This window comes from Sturnira hondurensis, unplaced genomic scaffold, assembly GCF_014824575.4.
Source record: "Sturnira hondurensis isolate 20B ecotype Veracruz unplaced genomic scaffold, ASM1482457v3 Scaffold0022566, whole genome shotgun sequence".
NCBI classification, from domain to species: domain Eukaryota; kingdom Metazoa; phylum Chordata; class Mammalia; order Chiroptera; family Phyllostomidae; genus Sturnira; species Sturnira hondurensis.
In genome coordinates this window covers 973,029-994,674 of record NW_028095197.1, presented here as the reverse complement: position 1 = coordinate 994,674, position 21,646 = coordinate 973,029, and positions in this window count along the sequence as shown.

The following is a 21,646-nucleotide window of genomic DNA, read 5'->3' as shown; positions in this document are numbered from 1 at the left end:
TTATTGTGGTGTTTGGGGCCCCTGTTTATTTTGCGGAGCCGATGCCTGCTGCCCATTGTGAAAGGCTGGTGGTTAATGACCTTGTAATGGAGCACTCTGCAGTTGATAAGGCCAAAGGCTTTAACAGAATACAAATGCCTTTTACATTTCCACTTGAAGAGTTTACTTTAATTGTGTTTTGAAATAGAGTGTACCCTGAAGGCTGCTCTTTCCTAAGTAATGAGCATCCTCAATACCAAACCCTGCAAAGAATGGAACGTGGAATGCGTGTGGGGTGACATGTAATGGGCAGTTTTGAATTCAGTTGGAAGGGGGCTGCTGGTATCCATTCTGCATACACTTCAATAGGGCTCCAGATCTGGGAGGGAGGTAGAAGTGGTGGGCTGCCCCCTGAAGGACTGTAAGGAGCTGCTGTATACTCATCCTGCGCAGTTTTAAAGAACTGGAAAATGTTGGAAATTCCTTGTAGATTTTTGTGCTTTCTTTAATTACCCTGTTGGTGCAATGCTAATGACTGGGACGGCAATTTTTCTTTTTTTTTTTGATTGTTGCTGGAGTGTTGGCAGTGGAACTGGGAGCATGAGTGGAAAACTTCAGCATTCATGGGGCTGGGAAATGGGTAGAAGAAGCATGAGTGACAGGTTTGGTGGCAGCCTGGGATGTGAAGAAAGACAGGGTGTCAGACAGGGAAAGCAGGGCTTCTCAAATCTCTCTTCCATGTCTTTCTTTCTAAATCCTGCTCCCTGATCCAAACCATTTTCCTTCCTCTTTTCATTTTTGGTTATTTTCTTTACCTTTTCCTTTCTCCTTCTTCCTTTGTTCCTTCTTTTTCCTCTTCTGGGAGAATGTAGAAACATAATCACTTAAAAGGAAAAAGGGGTGAAGGATTAGCTTCTAAATAAATTGGGTCCCCATCTTCACCCTACCTCAGGCACATGTACTTACAAACACATCTTTACCTATCCTACGTGAATTGGCAGAAGTGTGTGCACACACATACAACCCCCCAAATAAGTAACATGATTTTTTAGCTGTCAGCCTATATAGCAAGTCATGAAAGAACACTTTTGCCAAAGTAACACAGACTCTGAAAACATCATTGCAAGACTTTGGGGTTTCTTGTTTAAAGTGCCCATGTGGAGATAACTAAATTAGATAATGCAGTGAAGGCACTGTCCTGATCTGCTGAGACTGTCATTACAAAAATACCAGACTCGGGATGGCTGAAACAACAGAAACTTCTTTCTCAGCATTCTGGGGGCTAAGGAGTCCAAGATCAAGGTGCTGTCCAATATATTGCCTGATGACAGCTCTTCCTGACTTACAGATGGCCAAACTCCCCCTCAGTTCTCCCACAGTCTTTCTTCATTGCTTGCTCATGGAGAGATTGAGCCTTCCCTCTAATAAAGACTGTTAATCTCATCAGGAGGGTTCTGCCTTCATGAGCTGATTTAACCCTAATTATCTCCCAAAGTCCCTTCTTCAAACACCATCACATTTGGGGGCTAGGGCTTTGGCACATGAACTTTGGTGGGTACACAAACATTATGTTCATAACAGGCACTGAGTAAACACTCAATAAATATTAGTGTTATTGTTGTTTCTGGGTCGTGGACTTATAAACTGAAGGCATTTTGTGGTTAGAAGATTCATTTTGCTTTTCTTCTGTCATTTAGACTTCAGCAATGTGGTCGAACCAGCAAAATCATAATTAGGTATTTATATGCAGTTGTTATTCTTTTAACTATAATGCATATAATTTACACAGGATTTAACTCTTAGTAAGTTGATATTGAGAGTTCTCGGGAGCCATTTTTTCTCTCTCACCTTCTCTGTGAGTTTTTTTTTTCTTGACATTTCAACTGAAACCTGGTGATAAAACAGTCAGTTCAGTTGACAGACCAGCTAACCCATTGCCAAGGGATGACCCACAATTTTACTAGTGAGAACATGGTCTAGCACCAAAATTTCATCAATTTGGCCCTGATGTTACATATCAGTGTACATTTTCTCGGTGCATAATATGAGAAGGTCCAGGTGACCCAGTTACAAATGAATTAAACTCTGGAACGGTGAGCTGATTATTCCAGGTTCATTCAGGACCCATTCTGGAGGTGGAAAGAACAACAGTTTTCCAGTGCAGCTGAGCCTTTTGACAATTCCTTAGCCCTAGATGCTTCTCAAGTTAAATAGATTTTGATACAGAAAGTTTCCCTCCTAACTGTGAAGGAATAACTTTTGGTAGGATTAGTATCTATGTGATGTTTCACTGTTAGACCCAGGTCTCTGATAGAAGGATCCTGGAGCTCAGTAAAAATGCAAGTTCTCAGGCATCATCCAGAGTCACTGAATCAGAATCTCCGGGATGGGGGTCCCCAAATCTGTGGGCTAAAGTCTAAACAACATTGCTCTAGACCTTATTATTATTGCTATCTTTTATTTTTCTTCCTGGAGTGAGAGTTTTCTTCTTTTTTTATTATTTATTTATTTATCTTTAGAAAGGAAGGAGAAAGAGAGAGAGAAATATCAATGTATGGTTGCCTCTCGTGTGTCCCTTGCTGGGAGTTGGTCTGCAACCCAGGCATGTGCCCTGACTGGGAATCAAACCCCGATCGTGTGGTTCGCAGGCCCGCGCTCAATCCACTGAACTACACCAGCCAGGGAATATATATAAAGAGACTTTTCTTCTTAAAATGGGGAGAACTTTATATTTTTTCATATGATTATAAAATTATGTATATTTATTGTACAAATGTTCTGATAAAGAGAAGTTTAAATCATAAGTAAAAATCACAACATAAATGATCACAGGACTCAAAGATAACTACCGATAAATGCTATCATTTTCATCCACTGACTATTATCTTGAATAAAGCCATTCTGTGAGGACAGTGGCTACTTTCAGAACTGTAAGATATTAACCCCACGAGGGAACCTGGAGATCACATCGGCCCCACTCCCTCATTTACATCAAGGAAAACTGAGTAATTAGCTCTAAAGCACCAGTCCAGCCAATGTCTGTCATCAATGAACCTAATAGCTGTTTCCATTAGATGTGAATGAAGCATCAAATTATCTATCTAATAGGCTTTAGGACAGAGATCTGTATAGTTTTGGATCTCAAAGATGCCCAAATAGTGTATGACTTAATATGTCTAATGGTTTGTCCTTGGGGAAGTGAACAAACAGATAAAAAAGTTATCACATGAGACACATTGATACTATTTCTCCATCTTGAGTGAAGTAGGCACCACAATAACCACCATTCATTACTCAGTTACCAGTGCAATAGATATTAATATAAAGGTGACTTATTTGTTTATCCACCATTGTTTTAAATTAACAGATATTCTTTGAACATCTAATTTGAGGAAAGCAATATTGCTCTAGGATGAATGGCTTGGTAAGAAGCAGACTGTGTGTATTTACATATACCATTGAAGTAAATTTGAGCCTTCCTTAAACATAGTCTTATCTCAAGATGTTCTATCTGAGCCCGGGTTTTGGAGGCTGAGGAAGTGGTGTGCCTCCACCTTCAATTTTAACTACATACACTGCATGTTATCAAGTGAACTTAATGAGAGTATTCCTCTCTAGAATTGCTTAATATTTGGAGATTACTATTTAATAAAATAGCTCGTCATTGTCCAAATAATTGACGACCTTTCAAATAGAAACCATATATAAATACAGGAACAGGAAATTAGTGTGTGTGTTGTTTGTTTGTTTGTTTTTGTATGGTCAAAAAAATAAAAGAGAGAGAAAGCACGTATCACGGTGGAGAGGAAAGAACGAGAGGCTAAGGAATGGTCAAATGTTCACAATTCCTGGCTGGTGAGCTTTAGTTGGCCAGTTATTTTGCCATAGTATGTACTGCCATATTTACTCTTCAGAGTGTCACTGTCACTATCAGAGACGGTGGCTAGTGCTGACACTCAGGGCACTGGTGTGTTGAATGATGATTGAGAAGCTAGTTGGTGGTTGAGTACTTGGTGAACCAACAGCAATCAACAAATTTAAAATACAAAGATCAGTGCCTGTGTAGTCTAATCCTAGTGCAGCACTTTATAGGCCTCATAACAAAGGCATCTAATGGCAAGGAGTTATTTTCAGGAATGTAGGCAGCTTCCTGGAAACACAAAGCTAAAAAGTTTTAAAAAACGCTTTCAAGGATCAGACACTTACTAGGTTATCGGGCTCCATGGCCTCATCTTATAGCTGAATAATATGGATGCTCAGAGAGGTTACTCAGGGATTGGAAACTAGGACTCCTAGGATGCTGTTTCTACTGTAGCGATCTTGCCTAGAGAGCCTCAGAAAGCACATTTCCATCTCTCCTTTTTAATCAGTACTCAAGTTGCATTATGTCTTATTGTCAATGCCAGCATCCAACTGTTAAACCGTGGTGATAGTCACGATGCCAACGGACAGGAAAGCCAGGGTATTTATTGAAAAATAACTCACACTCCACATGCTTGGTAAGTCCAGTTAAACTGAGGTTTGAAAGTGGAGAGGAAATTGAGGGTGAGGTGTAGGCTGAGGAGTGTAAGGGAATGTGGGGGTGGAAGCCAAGAGCAAATGAGAACATTTCTGGAAAAGACAGCTAGAAGAGGGATTTTAATAGAAATTAATAGAAATTAATGTGACCTTGAAGAAAAATTTAATGTTTGATTTAAAAAAAACATAACTTTTGCCGGTCCTCCTTACAATAGAGGCCAAGTTTATGATTTAGCATTTTATCTCAGTTCCTAATGTGTTATTAGGACAAGGCAAGGAAAATGGCTTATAAACACGATACTCCACTAGGAAATGTCTAGACAGCTAATTTTGTTCTTTCCCTCCTCTCCTTTCCAATCGTCCAGACCTTGAATGTGAGAAAAGAGACTTAAGTCTTCAAACAATGGGCCAAATAAATGTCTTTTACATTCTAGAAGGAAAAAAAAAATGGCTCTCAAGGGCTCAGTAAACTGGCTGTGAGTCGGCCTGGAAGAACCACAGTACTTTTTCATTCTCTGGACTCCTCCTGGTCCCCACAGAATCACTACACTGGCCTTGAAAAACAGCTCTGTAACATTCTGGGGGCTTTTATCTTTTACAGTGAATTACTGATCCAGTGCAAATCTCCTCCAGGGCTCAGAGAGATCTCAGCAAGCAAGGAATATGGAACTGTTCAAATTAGGAATAGACGGGGACTTTGAAGATAAGGTAAACTGTGTTTTCTTGTTGACAAAATAATCTGAAGCTTTTGTTGTGTGTTTCCATAAAAGACTTTCCAGGCATAAATCAATATGGCAGCACCAACTCTTCGAGAATAAGAGATGATAAGTATAGTTTTCAGCACCCCGTAACCACTCATTACATTTATTTCCCAGTTTTCTTTGTTATTCCTTTCCTGTTCAAATCTGAGCCAGCACATTTTTGGCTTCCCAGCTGAAGTAGGAGGCACTGCCAATCAGCAGGAAATATAATACAGATAAGATTCGTATAAACTCTTTTGAACTGGTAAAATAGCTGGATGGGAAATGGATGTTAAATTGTTTACATTTGGCACGAGAAGAAAACGTTCCATTTTTAAATTCAAAGCCTCTGCACCTTTGTAAATGAAAACAAATCACATGGGCCATGTAGTGTTTCACTCTGTAAAAGCCATCAGGAGACCGATAAAAGCTTTTGTAAATCACTAACTTTATCTGGGACTTGCTCAGAATGGTCATTGCCCAGATTAAAATGTTGTGGCCCTTGCCTGGGGCCTTTGGAAAAAAAATTGTGCAGCAACAACAAGCTCCCGGAATGCTCTGAGGGGTGCTCTATAAACAGAGGCAAGTGGGGTCCAGAAAGCTTTGAGGGAGATGTCTATGAATTCTTATTTTCCAACTTAGGTCTTTCCCAAACCCTGTGAAACAGATGGTATGAAGGATACGAATGTGTAGTGGTCTGAAGATATTAGTGTTGTGAAAAGCTTTCATCTTGGCAAACACTGGTGTGCCTAGCTAGGTTCAAGTGATAAAGAAAAGATGATTTTTTAAAATGAACTGTGGAATTCCATGAAACAGAATGAAAAGTTCCTGTTTTATCTGAATTTTTGCACATTTCAGCAATTTTCTCTCATGACATTTGAGTACAGTCTAGACACCAAATGATGTAAAAGGTGCTCAGAATGCACTTAATAGTTAAGTGAAATGAATTACAAAGCTAAATTGGAGACAGCTGACTGGGCCATAGCCTGGGATGCCTTGTCACCGTGGCCCCCTCATGTGATCAACCTATGTTGTTACCATGTCATGGTCAAATATATTGTGGGAACCACCGTAGAGCTAATGCTGATAGCTATCTGCATCCACCTTGATCTTTCATTTATACTCAAACAATTCAATAATATATACATCAGGAGATTATTTTCCTCCAAATTGGTGTCAGTCTAATTTCCTGAGATTTCAAAACAGCGAAGCTTGTGCAGACAGGGCCAAGACCTGTGAGCACCCTCTATAAAGCACCTTCCTTTTAGTCATTCTCCTGCCATGCTGGATCCGAGGACTCATTTTAGAAGATGACTCATTGGCCAGATGAGAACCAGTTCCCCAGTCTCTACTTGGTTTTGTAATCATTTCAGAAAGGAGGTTGGAGGCCAGACACTTGTCTCTTTCTGCTGCTTACTGAGCTTCTTCTAGCCAGCACCCCGCAGATTTCAAACAAGTGCTGAGCGTGGAGCAAAGTCTAGGAATCAGGACACAATGAGTGTCTGGCTTTTTTAGTGATCCTGAAAGGACACTTTGAAGTCAATGGGCTCAACATGAAAATCAAAAAGAAGTCTGTGGAATGCATGGAAAAGTGAGAATCATTTTCTATAAAGTGAACTTCACTGCATTCCCCAGTGACTCAGGTGCTGTCAGCAGCCTTCAGGTTTGCTGATACTGCCGCTGCCACTATATGTTGCTGAGATGAAAGAGCCTGGTATTATGGTAAAATAATAATAGTGGGACTGTCCAAATTAGATGGCATTCGTGGGACATCATTTTAAATACCCAGAGAAGTTAGCACATATTCACAAACGAGCAGTTTTGTTCAATACTTGAACAAGTTTTCCACCTGAATTGAACACAACTTTCTATTAGCACTAATGTTTTGTATTCACTGCACACGAACAAAATGAATAAACAAACTGAACTGCCATTGAAATTCAAGACAAAGAAATCACCAGGCATGTTGAGGAGGTGCAGATACTATGAAAGGCTTATTTTTACAGTGATGAGAAATGAAACCACACTTCCATTAAGGCTTGGAGGGTTTCCTGGAAACAAGGAATCAGGGCTCCGTAAATAACAGCTTGGAAAATGTTGGTGTCACTGGGGTGAATGGGTGAATTAGTGCCTATCCAGAATTTGCCGAGGGCTCTCTCAGGAGGAACAGCAACAAGTAAACACTTGGGGTTTTAATCAAATTATTAACAAACAAGCCTCAGTGGGAAAGCTCATTAATAATAACGCACCTGAGATCCCCAGTGTTGATGTAATGTAGTCTGACTGATTGCTGGGCAGTGGCGGGTCAAGGAAAGCACTGGGGTGCATGGATACCTCTTTCCTAATCAGTTATGTTATTTTATTGAAAAAGAGGTTCTTCTCCAGTCAGTGATAAATGTTAGGACATGTGATGATGGAATCAATAGAGGATCGTCACAGCACTGGTGTACTAATGACACATGGCATTGGGTTTAATAAAGGTGACTGGGTAACAGGTGCTTTCCTGATAAGGTGGTGACTTCTACTAATTAGGCTAAGGGTACTGAGTCTAGTTTGGGGTCTTTTCCTGATTATTAGTTTATAGCTGGTGTTAGATCAACAGCCCTTTATCCTTTCAATCTGATTGAATGTTGCAGTAGAACGCTGCTTTTGAAGTTTGTTCTTTAATTCTTCAGAGTTTGTTGCTCCAGGATAGTTTTTGCCGTCTTAGTTTGGGCTCTATCAGAAACAGACCCTGAGGCAAGGATATGGCTACAAGTAGATTATGCAAAAAGCAATCCCAGATAGGGTTCCAGAGTTAGCAGAACAGCAGTCCTCTCTTATCCTCAGGGCATACATTCCAAGAACCCCCGTGGATGCCTGAAACTACGGTTAATACCAACCACTGTATCTGTAATGGGGAATATAGAGGTCCCTAGAATGGGGAAGTCCTCCATTAAGATGGCTTGGGAGAGGGAGAAGCAGAGGACAGCCATTGAGAGTTACTTGGCATATCAATAAAGGCTAGCTTCACAGATATGTTAAGTAGCTGAGGCAGATGCTTGGAGCCAGGGAAATGGACGTGACTTTGACTCCTGAGGTGTCCAGAGGGGCTTGCTGCACCTACCTATGTGTGAGAAGAAAGTCTGTTGCCCTACATCAGGGCCCAAGCCTGCCCGGACTAACAATGACAGCCAAGAAAGGCAGAAGGGACGAGAGCATTGGCAGAGGTAGACAATTGTGGGAGGAGTTGGAAATGGGATTAAGGAGGAAGATCAGGGTAAGGATTTAAACTCAAGTGCAGCAGCCTGCGTGCGCTCTGGACCACGTAGCTTGGGAATGGTCTTGGCCACATGACAGAAAGGAGAAGAAAACTGGGATGTAGTTTATAGTGAGGAAGGAGGCCTGGAGAGCTGCAAAGGACTTCCTTGCAAGATCCTGTCCTGCTATACCTGCATTTTGCCTGGACTGTTAAGACTTGTGCCTTTCCTGAGTTTCACCATGATCCAGACTAACACAGAACATGCTTTCCTGGACTTTTATATGGAGGCTGATGGCAATGTATTCCAGATCCTGTACAGATAAGGAAATGGAAAACTTTTGGCGTTTCTGGCTTATAGCATGGTGGGGAGCATGGGAAGTGCTGAGTCTTGTGGGAAAGGAGGGCTCCAAGCTGAAGTACTCTGAGTTCCCCCAAAGTAGGAATGTTGTAAATAAAGATCTGCTCCTTCCAACATTAATTGCTGGGTCTTTTACCAAGATGCTATGTGGACGGGCCCCCGTCTTCTCACTTACAGTTTTGGTGAGTTCTGTAAGATATGTACTATGTTTTTCCTATATGTCATAAAGTTTAACTTATAATTAGGCACAGTAATAGCTTAACAACAATGGCTAAAAATAAAATAGAACAATTATCACACTATACCATAATAAAAGTTACATGCATGTGATCTCTCTCTCCCCCTCTCATTCTCCAATAATATTTGTATTTTTCAGTCCAAGCCTATTCCTAAATCTATGTAAGCATCCCTTACTTGTAGTAAATGGCTTGGTTTTCCTCATTTTGAAGGATCCCTTACTGAAGCCTTCATGTAGGCTCAGTGCTTTCTAGGGCAACACCTTACTGTCGGTTGGCACACATTTTCTGTTCATATCTTCCACCCACAACTTAGTGTCTTTTCCATCTTAATAAGGCACACATTAGGCACTGTGGCCAGAAGATTTACAGCTTAAGTCTGACAACAACACAAGCATGAATTTCTTTTTCCTTCTTCAGAATTCACAGATAGATTTGTTCTTACTGTAGAGCTTAGCAAGCTCAGCATTCAATACTTTTTCTTTCTTTAAGTAAAGAACTTTCACCTATTCACTTAAAAGAAGCTCCTTACGACTTCTCTTTGGCATATTCAAATTGCCAGCATCACTATTTAGGGCCATTGTCAAGTAAAATAAGGATTACTTGGACACAAGCACCATGATACCAGGACAGCAGATCTGATAACACAGAGGATGACTAAGTGACTAACAAGTGGGCAGTGTTTGCAACCTGGTGCTGCTGGACAAAGGGGTGATTCATATCCCGGGCCGGATGGAGTAAGACAGCATGAGATTTGATCATGCTGCTCAGAATGGCACACTATTTAAAACTTATGAATTGTTTAGTTCTGGAATTTTCCATTTCATATTTTCAAACTCTGTTGACTGCAGGTAACTGAAACTGTGGAAAGCACAAGCACAGTTCAGGGACACTACTGAAAAATTCAGCAGCTCAGCTACATTTGAATTTCAAACAACCAAGAAAATGTTTTAGTGTAAGTATGTCCCATGCAACATTTGGCACGTACTTAACTAAAAAAAAAGTTACTGTTTATAAGAAATTCAAGTGTAGTTGGGCATCCTGTGTTTAACCCAGCAACCCCAGTCCCAGAGAGTTAAGAGAGTCGGGGCGTGGACAGGCAGAGGAAGGAAACCAATGCAAGCTGCACTACTTAGCAAGTGTGGACAACTGTAGCTTTCTCCGGGACTTTGGTAAACTGTGTAGAACTTACCTTAGAGTTGTCTTATCTGGCCACAAAGGAACATGGGGCACATACCCACAGCCTCCTTCCATTGTTTGTTAAGAATTAATCCTGGGGGCATAAGTCCCCCCACCCGTTCTGTTCGCCCTTCGTAAGGGTGGGGAAAGCACCGTACCCTGCAGTTATAGAAAGCCCTTGGCAGAGAGTTGCAGGTGCTTGCAGGAGGAAGCCCTTGGCAAGTACTAAAATCCTAAGTACCGAGTGATATGGGCAGTGCCTTATTTGGTGACCATGGACAAGTCATGGTATCTTCTCATATCTAACTCCTCAACCCTTTACTTTCCCTCTTGGAGGCCCTCTTTTGAGGTCAGTGAGACACTGATGCCGTCTCTAGGAGAGGCTTCACATTTTCCCTGCAGGGGCAGAGGGTGGGGTTGCTGTTCACCCAGTTTCCCATGCTGTCCTTCCTCCAGCATCTTTTTAAAACTCTGCTTCTACGAGAGACATGCTGTACAGTTGTCACTTCGTTAGTGAGCCTACCACAGGGCTCAGTCTTCTATCACACCTCATATCCTAATACCCTCCCATGCGACTCCCACACCTGCGTGGATATGTCCCCTGACACCCAGGGCCCCTCCTCCACAGACCTTTTCTTTGACTTCACTTCAGCCGTCTCTTCCGTCAGACACACACTGCACCGTGTCATCAAGAACTGCTCCCTACCAAGTGTAAATTCACATGCTGACCCCCACCAATTCTTACCTTTCAGTCCTCTTAGTGAGTCACATACTTCTTTGGATTTGCTCTTTGACCCTGCTGAGACTCGCACTACCTTGAACCCCTTCACCAGTCTCACTCAGACTTCGTTTTTCCTTTGCAGGTGAGACCGCGTGGTTTATGCCTCTGAAGTCACTCTTTTCCTGTGATTATTTTAACACTCCAGCCTAAAGAAACCCTCACTCTCAGTCATATGTCTCTCCATTTCCTCTGTTTCTACACCTTGGCAGTGGATTCCCGCTGGTCAACATCACAGAACTATGGGAAATTATGCCTCTAAAAGGTCACGATCTCTAGTCTTAACTGGCCCCTCGATGCTCTTGGCAATCCTATTATTTTTTTCTAAGGTGTTCTTGCTCTCTGGTTCTTTCTAGCAGCTATTTCAGATTTGCTTTAGTTTTCTCAATTCTTCTATCTCCCTCACACAACCTTCCCTGCTAGTATTTCCCCATCTGATTTTTCTTTCTCACTCTTCAGATGTGATCGTATCGCAGTTTCCTGCTACACACCCACCCACTCACCCACCCAAACACACACAAAAAAACATGGGATGAGAATTCTCTCAGATTCTTGCCATGAAAATCATATGCTTTTTCACTCTCCTCCTCCTTTTCTGTTTTTGTTTTTTTGATACAGTGGCAAATTGGTCCTGCGTGTGTTACAACAATCTCTCCCTATTTCCTTCCAGCTGCTTTGGTCACTCCCTCTGGGAAGCCTGGTCTGTTCTCTGTGTTCACCTGTACTCCAGTCTAGGTTAGGTGTCCTACTCATGCTCTCCCATGGCACCTCCTTGCCTTGCACTGAGGGCACTGTAACATGGTGGCCACCAACCAGTCCCTAGCCATAAGCGTAAGGACAAATAAGATAATAATTCTGCCTGGTTAATATTTGTAAATCCCTAGTTGTAAACTCAGTAGGTATTTAAAAAAATATTTGTTGAATAAATAAATAAAAAATGAAAGAAAAAATGAGTTGACTATGTATATTTTCCCATGCTCCTTAGAGGTATTTTTGTTTTCAAGCATTCAATTTCAATAAGACTTGTTAAATTTACAGAGATTGGGAGTACTGCAGCTATGCTTTCTAAATACTTAAATCAATCAGTTTAGTCAATAAAATGTCCAATTATTGGAAACTGTGCCTATTTGATGAATTTGAAAGGTTCATTCAATGAGAATGAGAAGTTCCGACAGCCTCACCTAGACTCAGCTGGTGTTAGACCTCGGGACAAAGTACAGGGTTTCAGCAATAGAATGATTCAGAAACTAAATGGAGAAGAAATGCAACTATTGATACAAGCATCAATGTTCCATCAGTCCTTTCTCACTGGATTTCTCGTATCAGTCATAAAAAATTAAAATTGCTATTAAAGATGTGGGTACTTTATTATTCCTCAGTGTACATGTATTTCAAAATATAAAATTAGGGTTTTTTTTTACCATCATCTTCTTCATTATACGTAAGAAACTTCACTAAACAATCCCAATATATCTACAATTTCTACTTGGAAATTTCAGTAGAAGAATATGAGTTCTTCTACTTCACTGAGAATATGAATTAAATTTTAGTCATCAGGCACCCAGAAAAATCATCATGCTTTGGTGATTTTTTCTTTTATTCAGTAAATGCATTCATAGTTTCTATGAGCAATTTCCATCCCAAATCATCAGTTACAGCTCAATCCAGAATTTTATTTTGGGAGAGTTCCCTGTTGTTACAGAACCCTGCCACTAGTGTCCTGAAACGGCCATGGGGTTCAACTGCTCAGCACCAAAAACTGTAAGTTCCAAGGCAAGAGATTAGTGAAAAAGGAAAAGGGTTGTTTGTTTAAAGGTGATACAGATTTAGAAGAATGGCAGATTGTTGCCACTAAGTCCTGTTTCCTTTAAAAATACCCCAAAACAAATAGTCCTAATTCCCTCCACCAAACCAGGCCAGCTTCAGAATCCACCACTCAGAGGCACTGTCTTTCAGAAAGGCAGAAGTCTGCAGCTCAGTATTCCCAGTCACAGTTCATCTCCAAGCGTGTCTCAGGAGTCTGGGTGGCCAGGCAGGTGCCTGCAGCACTGTCAGCTCTGCCTCGGTCTTCTGCAGGCAGACTTCCAAGCAGACCTCCCAGGCAGACTTCCAGACAGACCTCCCAACCTCATGGCAGCCTTTTCTGAAGATCTTTCAGAATAGCTTTTTGGAAGGCCCACAAACAGACCTAGAGGCAGACCTCCTGACTTCTAGACCTCGTGGCAGCCTGCCCTAATTTAAATGCTCAGTTTAGAACTTCCTGCATGATCTAATATCTGGGTCTTCCTATGGTGCATTAGTGCCCATCACTTTTGTCAGCTCCCCAGTGTCTTTGACCCTCTTTTGGCTGCCATCTTTAGTCAGGGCAAGAGTTCCCAGTAACATGGAGGCATCTGGGCAGGGCTTCCACCTCCCTGGCTATGTCACAAGTCACTGTAGGTTCTCATAGTCCTGTACACTATTCACTTTGGGGAGCACTCTTCTTCCCTTCAGGAAGGCGGGGCTGTTATTTTCCCTTTGTTATGGAATGTATCTTGTGTGTGTGTGTTTTATTTTTTGTTTTTTAAATTATTTTATTGTTGTTCAAGTACAGTTGTCTGCCAAGCCAAGCAGTGAAAGACAAGTACCATATGATCTCACCTTTAAGTGGAACCTAATCAACAAAACAAACAAACAAGCAAAAATATAGCCAGAGACATTGAAATTAAGAACATACTGACAGTAACCAGAGGGGAGGTGAGAGGGGATAATGGAGGGAAAGGGGGGAGGGTTTTCAGGAACAACCATAAAGGACTCATGGACATAACCAAGGGTCAGGGCAGAATGTATCTTAAAAGCTGTACCTTCCCCTGGCTCTGCCCCTCCCCCCAATCCTTCCCATAGGGATTGTGAGGGTGTTTCCTATTATCAGGGGGCCCATGCTCTACATTCCATTACACTATGATTTCTTTTTTTTCCTTTCATTACACTATGATTTCATTAGTACTTACAAATCTCATAATTGATGATGCTTTAAGATACCTTAAAACACATTATATTGGTCCCTAAATTGCAAGATCAAAAGGATTTGGATAAGAGTAAAACATATCAGTGCCTAAGGCCAAATATAGAGTCAAAATACAAGTAATTTTAGTATCTGCCTCAATGGTTCTTCCATATGATCAAAACTTTATATGCCATCATTCTTCCTGTGACCCCATAGAACACCGCCATTAGCCTCTCACTAATTAATACTAATGGTCAGGAGGTGTGTAAAATTCCAGAGAGAAAAAGAATTTCAAAGTATTTGATAAAAAGTACTTGAACACACTTTTATTTTCATTTGCTTGTTCATGAAACTATAGATTCTTTCCTTGTTCCTTCTATATCTTCCCATCTTCAACCTTCCCCCTTCTAGTTTGGAATACGTAGCAGCAAGACCCCACAGTAAGCTCAGTGTCGAGACAGTATGTCAGGCATTAATGTGATCTGCTCAATGAAGCCAGGCTGCACTGGAGAAAATAGCTCATATCAGGGTGAGCATGCAAAGCATGAGTAATGAAGAGCTGACCATATTTCTTGATTTTATTTAATTTTATATACCCATATAACTACCCACAATATTGAGAGATTAAAAACTTGCCAAATTATGCTTATAACAGATATTTTTTAAAAGAGGGCAAAGGTCATTTTATCTAACCTTCGGGATAAGAAATTCAGCAGTGACTTTACCTTTGAGTTCCCTAGAAACTATTGCTAAAAGCAAACCCAATGTGTTATATATTCCGCAATATTTGATTTTAAATTTAGAGATGTTTAGAAAGTGTGGATACATGGTAGTAAATTCTGAAAGAAACATGTCAGGGATCATGAATCATTGTGGAAGGGACATTAATGACAGTGAAAACTGCCTTGTCAAAAACAATGGAACACCATCATATTCTCTCATTTGTTAGAATTTTTTATTTGTATTTTGAAGATTTTTTAAAAAGTGGACTCTTGTGCAGAATCAGAAGGAGAAGGAGAATTCCTCTCTAATGAACATTTCTTTTTGCTGCATGGTGGTCCAAAGCAATATAGACATAGCTTTTAATGGGGGTGTTGGGGTGCTATTCATCACCTCAACACACTGCTTTAGTCCATAAAATTTCTGGAGACAGAGCTATCTTTATGAGCCATCACACCGTTTTAGTAGGACATTTGAGGTTGGACAAAGTCCATGTTTGGCTGCTTCTATTAAACTGTCATTCCAAAACTGGGTGTGTTTCAACAGGGCTGGCATGGAAAATGCTCATTCTTGCTACTACAAAGCCAATGGACCCAGACCTGTCTCTGCATTTCCGTGTCATACCCACCCCATTGTTCACCCATGGTTAATGGCACTAAAGCTGGCTCAGTGAAAAAAAAAATGAGTACCTGAAGTATTTGGCCATTGCAATCTAAATTCAAAGGTTTTATAAACCAATGCATATAAATAAGGACAATCTTTATTCCAAAGCAGTTTTCCCGACAGAATACTTTGGTTTTATCTCATTTTTTGTTTTGATTTTGGCTCTGTGGTTTCGGCAAGAATGGGGTAGAAGTTCCAGGGTGTGCTGTGAATGGCCAGGATAAGGCTTTCAATAACTGAAACCTCAAGAGAGAATCTTTTCAACCACATCTTCCCTGATTTTCCAAAGACTGATATGAGCCAGTCTTAATTCCTGACTGATGGAGCTATAAATCCTGCTTTATTAAGGATATGCCCACGGGTTGCTGATGGCCACTGAGCTCTGGCCTGCCACCTCTTCCTAGCAGGCCTCTTTTTATATCCATGTCACACCACCAGATGGGTTTGCAATTCACAAACCTCTATAGCTGTTCATCTAATTATGCTCCAGCCCAGCTGAGGTCAAAGTCTACTACAGCCAGTTATGCTGTTGTTTGAGTGAAATGAGTCAGCACCTTCAAAATGGAGGTAACAGAAACAATTTCACATAAATAACAGTTGATGTGACTACTGATGAGAAGCAACAATGCCTCCCTTACTCACCTTCATTTATCAGTTTATGGATGGCTCCAAAATCTACAATTCCAGCGGTTATCCTCCTTCAGCTGAATATAGAGAATTTTCCTTCAGTGTTCTGCTGTCCGCTTCACATTAACACAACAAAAATGCAAACTCATCATTCTTCCTGGAAACCAGTTCTATCTCCTGATGATGCTTCCTTCCTATTTTTCTTTCAAGAACTAAATCAGACTTGGTGAATTTCCTCTCTAGTATGCTCTCTAGAAATAGGAGTGTGCATGACCCTAATTCTGCCTGCAGTTGTAGGGTAAGATAGTCCCTTGATGTTAGTTGGCCAAACAGTGCATTTAGTTTTTCCGTGAAATAAAATGCACATTTTTCATTTTCACCAATAACTTTATTAATTTGGATATTTTGAGGATGTTGGCTGTATCCCACACGGTATTACATTGATTGTTCTCAATTAGTATCTTGATTTGATTGCTATCAACTTCAACTGGTCTACCCGACCATGAAGCATTATCCAGCAAGAAAGTTCCAGTATGGAACTTCACAAACCACCCTTGACTTCAGTCAGTCACAGCACCTTCTCCATACACTGCACAGATCTTTTTTGCATTTCAGTTGTGTTTTTACTTTTCTTGAAATAATAAAGCATAATATGCCAAAAGTGTTGCTTACTTCCTTCCATCTTCAATATTAAAAGGGCTTCACAGAAATTCGCCAGTTTTGGTAAGATTTTTAAGCTGCCATAATACAGCCCAACCAAATAGGTTCAAATGAAATTAAAGGACAACTAAGTGCTACTAGAGCATCTTACAGAAAACAACAAATGAACTTTCTGACCAACCCAATATTATAGACTGAAACATCTCAGCAACTTCCTGTTTGGAGCAAAGGTTTCCTCAGTATTCAGCAGAACCAGACAAGTACATTTAGCCTCACTGACAAAACCATGTTCTGTTTCCATACAAAATCCCTGGCCCCATATAATTAAAAATAAAAACAGTACTAGTTTCATATATATATGTGTATACATCTACATATATATGCATATACATATATGTGCTGTTATGTAAGAAATCCTACAGTGTTCTTTTTTCCAGTGATGAATACTTCCATATATTTTTAAAAATTAATTTCCATACTTGCTTATTTTTTTCCTTAGTGCTTCTCTAAATTTGCAGATGGTCTAAGAAAACACCTCAGCCTTTGAGGTGCCCTGATTAACAGTATCAATGGTTCCTTAATGCTGCTCATCTATACCTTTTGTGATCTTGCTCCTGAATCCTGGCCTCCCCTGCTCACCAGACTCTCCTTGTTTGCTGCTAGCCTGGGTCAAGATCTTAGAGTTCCTTCCAAATTTCCTTCCCTTGACCATTGGTCTGGGCAGGCTGTGCCTTTCCCTTCAGTGATGGAGCCCTCCTGGCCTCCAGCAGAATGTTTTTCTCCAAGCCACAGCTTTACTCATACCTGAAATGTCCAAGTTCACCTCAGGTCCAGACTGTTTATCTAGCTCATTGCTGACTAAGCTCCTGGGTCTTTCCAGAATTCTCTGGTTCTGGACCACTGCTTTTCTTCTCAGTGTCTCCTTGACTCTGCAGGATTCAACAAATGGTTCCCATTGCTGACTAGCTCCTGCTGTCTCTTGACATCCTTGCTTTAAACCTAAGTGTCATGTTTGATATTGTTCCTCCCTTGTCCAGAATAACTTGGACAATATTTGGGCTTCTCATATTATTGCTAGAGATCCTTGTTACCATGCGAGGCTCTTGTTTTAATTAATTTTGACACAATTATCAGATTAATCTTCTGGAAAATATCTCTTTAATTGTAAGAACTTACAATTCAAGTACATGTCTACATTCCTCTTTCTTGACAAAATAAATTCTAAATTCCAAACATAGAATTTTATAAATAGGCCCACACATTCTTTCAACCAATATTTTACCTGTTCTATTTACCTTAATTGGTCAACATGCTGTCCCAAAACACACCCCAGACATCGCTCTGTGCCCCTTAGCTTGCTCATACCACTCTTCTTTTCTAACATACCCTCACACCACTTGCAGAGTGGCTTTGAGTAGACCAGATAACCCATTAAGAGCTCTAAAGTGTTCACTATAAAATGAAGTTATGAAATTAGATGAATCCTAAAATCCTTTCCAGATTAAACTTCCATGATTCAGAGGTATCATTCTATCTTATCTACACCCTCCAAGTCCTCCACATTGTCAGTAAAGCCATCTGTGTCGGCTTCAAACCCACACTGAGCACCTCTTCTTCTGACTCTGTTTTGCCCTTTCTCCCACTATCCATCTGGCTCATAAACACATACATCCTTGTATGACTGTCTGACTTGGTATGTGTCTCTTTTCTGTTTATATCCTGGATCATGGGACGCATGTCTCTCACCACTACCTTGCAGTACCTTGCAGTAGTGAGCGTCCAATAATTATCTATTGATGGATGTTGAGTGAGTCAAATCTTTGGTGAAAGTTACTGGAAAAATAAATTAGAAACATGGGTATCACAGGGGGCCTCGTTAAATGTACTCTTACTGGCCTAATTGCATTTAATTAAGTCCCTTGGGAAATAATTGCCCCTTGGGCCATGTCATCTAAGGTCAATGTGACTCATTTTAATCAGAACATCTCCTAGGGATGATGAGGCAATTGTATAGTATTTGGACTTGTATCCATGTCTTGGTTGTGGCATTATTTTAACTTCATGTCTCAAATATCTGAATTCTAAAGTGTAGGAAGGGGACTTTGTAAATTAGGCCAGAAAACATTCATTAAGACCTGCTTCCACAGTGGTTCCAGATTTCCTCACAGCTCAGCTCTCTTGTTGTGGGCTTTCTTTTCAGAGACCCTGGACCCACGTCAGATGACATAATGACTCTGGGAAAAGTAGTTGTGAGAGGCAACCAGAAGTTAAAGTGATGTAGTGTTTTTAATAAGTATCATTTTGCTGTTTTATCTAGAAATGTTGAAGTAAAATAAATTATTGTGTGCTGGCTTTCAGTAATCACTGTAGCATTAGCCTCTGGACATGTTAACCAAAAGGTACTAAATATAATAGATTAATAGGTTTTACTTTTTGGATATGTTTTTAATCATTACAATTATAGGTTATTTCTTGAATCTACAAACTACTGATCTGTAATCCCAAGTAGAGTACATGATCAAAGAAATGGTTGCAGATATTATGGAATGAGTTTTGTTCATTTTGTCCTTCAAGTCTTGGACAAATGTTTAGGTTGATTTATAGATTTTCCACAGCTATGTATCATTTACTCAAAAATATTTTTATGTAGAAGTGAACTCTGTTGTCATTGTCTAGAGTTATTGTAGAGGCACTGTACTACTCATTGAACAACAAAATAAAAAATTCTGAACAATATTGAAAATCATGGATACTATTTCTTTTTATTTAATGTAGATGTGGGAGAGGGAATTGGGAGGATTATGTATAGTTTGGGAAAGATGAATGGTACAGAGAGGGGAAAACATTAGACTCAGGCCAGCATCCGGGGCTTTCTCCCAGTTGTGTCCTTACTGTGCTCTGTTACCTATCTTCGTCTTTTGATGTCTCTGCACCCTAATTTCTTCAACTGTACTACAGTTAATAATTGTTCTACTTACTTTATAGAGTTCTTAAAATGATGATTTGAAATAATTTTTAAAAGACAAAAAGTTATATGGCTATACATATTTAGGCTATTAGCATTACTTTTTTTCTTAGGAGTATTGAGAACTGTCCTTTGTGCCATTTGGAAATAGCTTATCGCAACCTCACTTTATCCATCCAGAATCAAAATCCAGTCACTTGGCATAAAGGGATAATGACAATTAGGAGCTATAAGGACTGTGTAATCACTGGCTGGAGGTCCCATAATGCCTACTGTCAAATAAATATTAAGTTTATAACATATTGCAGACATTTATAAAAGAAATAGGGAACATGGAATTCACTTGCTTTTATCAAGAGCTGTATTTAAATATAAATGACCTTATCACCTAGCTTCCTTGATGCGGTTCTCACACTGTTCTCGAAATGGGAAGAATCCCATTCCCATTGAAAGAACCATTCTCTCTGTGCAAATGCTATCTCTAGACTGCCTCAACAGTACAAGGAAAAATGAAAATAAACCACAAGTAGAAATTAAGTATAAGAATTAAAGATTTCAATTTTGGAATGAAATCTGAAAAATATGAGGGTACAGCATAGAAAACACTAGAAGTAACTTTAAGGGTCTGAATTAATATTGGAATGGCTCTAGAGAACAGCTATTGCTTTCAAGTAATAATACTATGATTGATTCTGTGATTTAACCAGAAGAGTGCTGAGGAAATGTAATTGAGAACCATGGCTCTATGTCTGGCTGGTTGATCGCTAGTAAGTCAGTTAGATGGGTGGGGATGGATAAAATCAAGTACCTCTGATGTAAATGGTGGGAATCTGTACTAGATGCTTTCTAAGAGCCTTTTAGAGATCTGCAACTCTGTACTTTATATTACAGAGGTATCATGTAATATATAAAGACACACCCTTGCATAAAGCCAGTCATTGCTCATCAACCTTCCTCCCTTTCTGAGTTGCCCCCCACACTCATCTTCAGGTGACACAGCCCCTTCAAAGCCATCACCCTGAATCTTCACTTATGAAAAGTTAAATGTATAATATTTATATAAATAATATATTTCCCCCTCCTAGTCCTGGATTTCTGATATTAATATAGGCTTTGCATGTATAAGGCATTTGACAGATGCTAATTACCATATGATAAAGTTTCAGTTTCCAAATAAGATATATTTCTCAGCAATATAGAAAAGCAAGCTCTGTGTATTGGAAGGATGAAGGCTGAGGGAAGATGGTGGGAAAAGAATGGTCGTTGTCAATAGATAAACAATGTTTACAATCCTAGCTTTCCCAACGCACTGGCCCCTCATAGACTTTTTCCTCCAGTTTCCAAATGAAACTCCCTTCTGATCTCATAGGAACACTCCAGGGAGGGAAAATTGCCAGGGAAGTAGGAATGAGATAACAAAGGTGAGCAGGTTCTCCATAGATCAGCTTAGCAGTCCTCAAAAGCTATGGGGTTTTGTTCATCCTAGAGGTGGTAGATTGTATGTGATTTGATGGTGAGCAGAAAGGCTTGCTAAAAGTTTAAAAATCAAACTTGAAGCTGACAAGAAGATTCAGGATTCCAAATGCCACCTCTTTACCCTTCATCCCCACCTTGACATGAGAAACTGGCAACCCCCTTTCCCCTCTTTTCTCTGTGTCAGCTGCTTTCCAAAACAAGAGTACATCCTGTACTGGCATTAGTATTAATGGCATTGTATTAGCTTTACATTATCTTTGTTATTGTCATTATTTCTTGTCAAATTAACAAGTATGGAGGATTATAAAAGTGGTCACAATCATTTCCCCTTTCTTTATCTGTGCCTTTTGGTAGTATCCTCTAACAATAACTCTGGACTTGGTAATTTGCCTCTGTTTAGTGGACTATTATCAAACATGATGCAAATTGGTACTTAAAAAGTGGTTGGATTTGGGGCTTTTCACTGCCTGCTGGTGTTGAAAACACTGTGTCTACCATCATGAGAACAAGCTCTGATTTC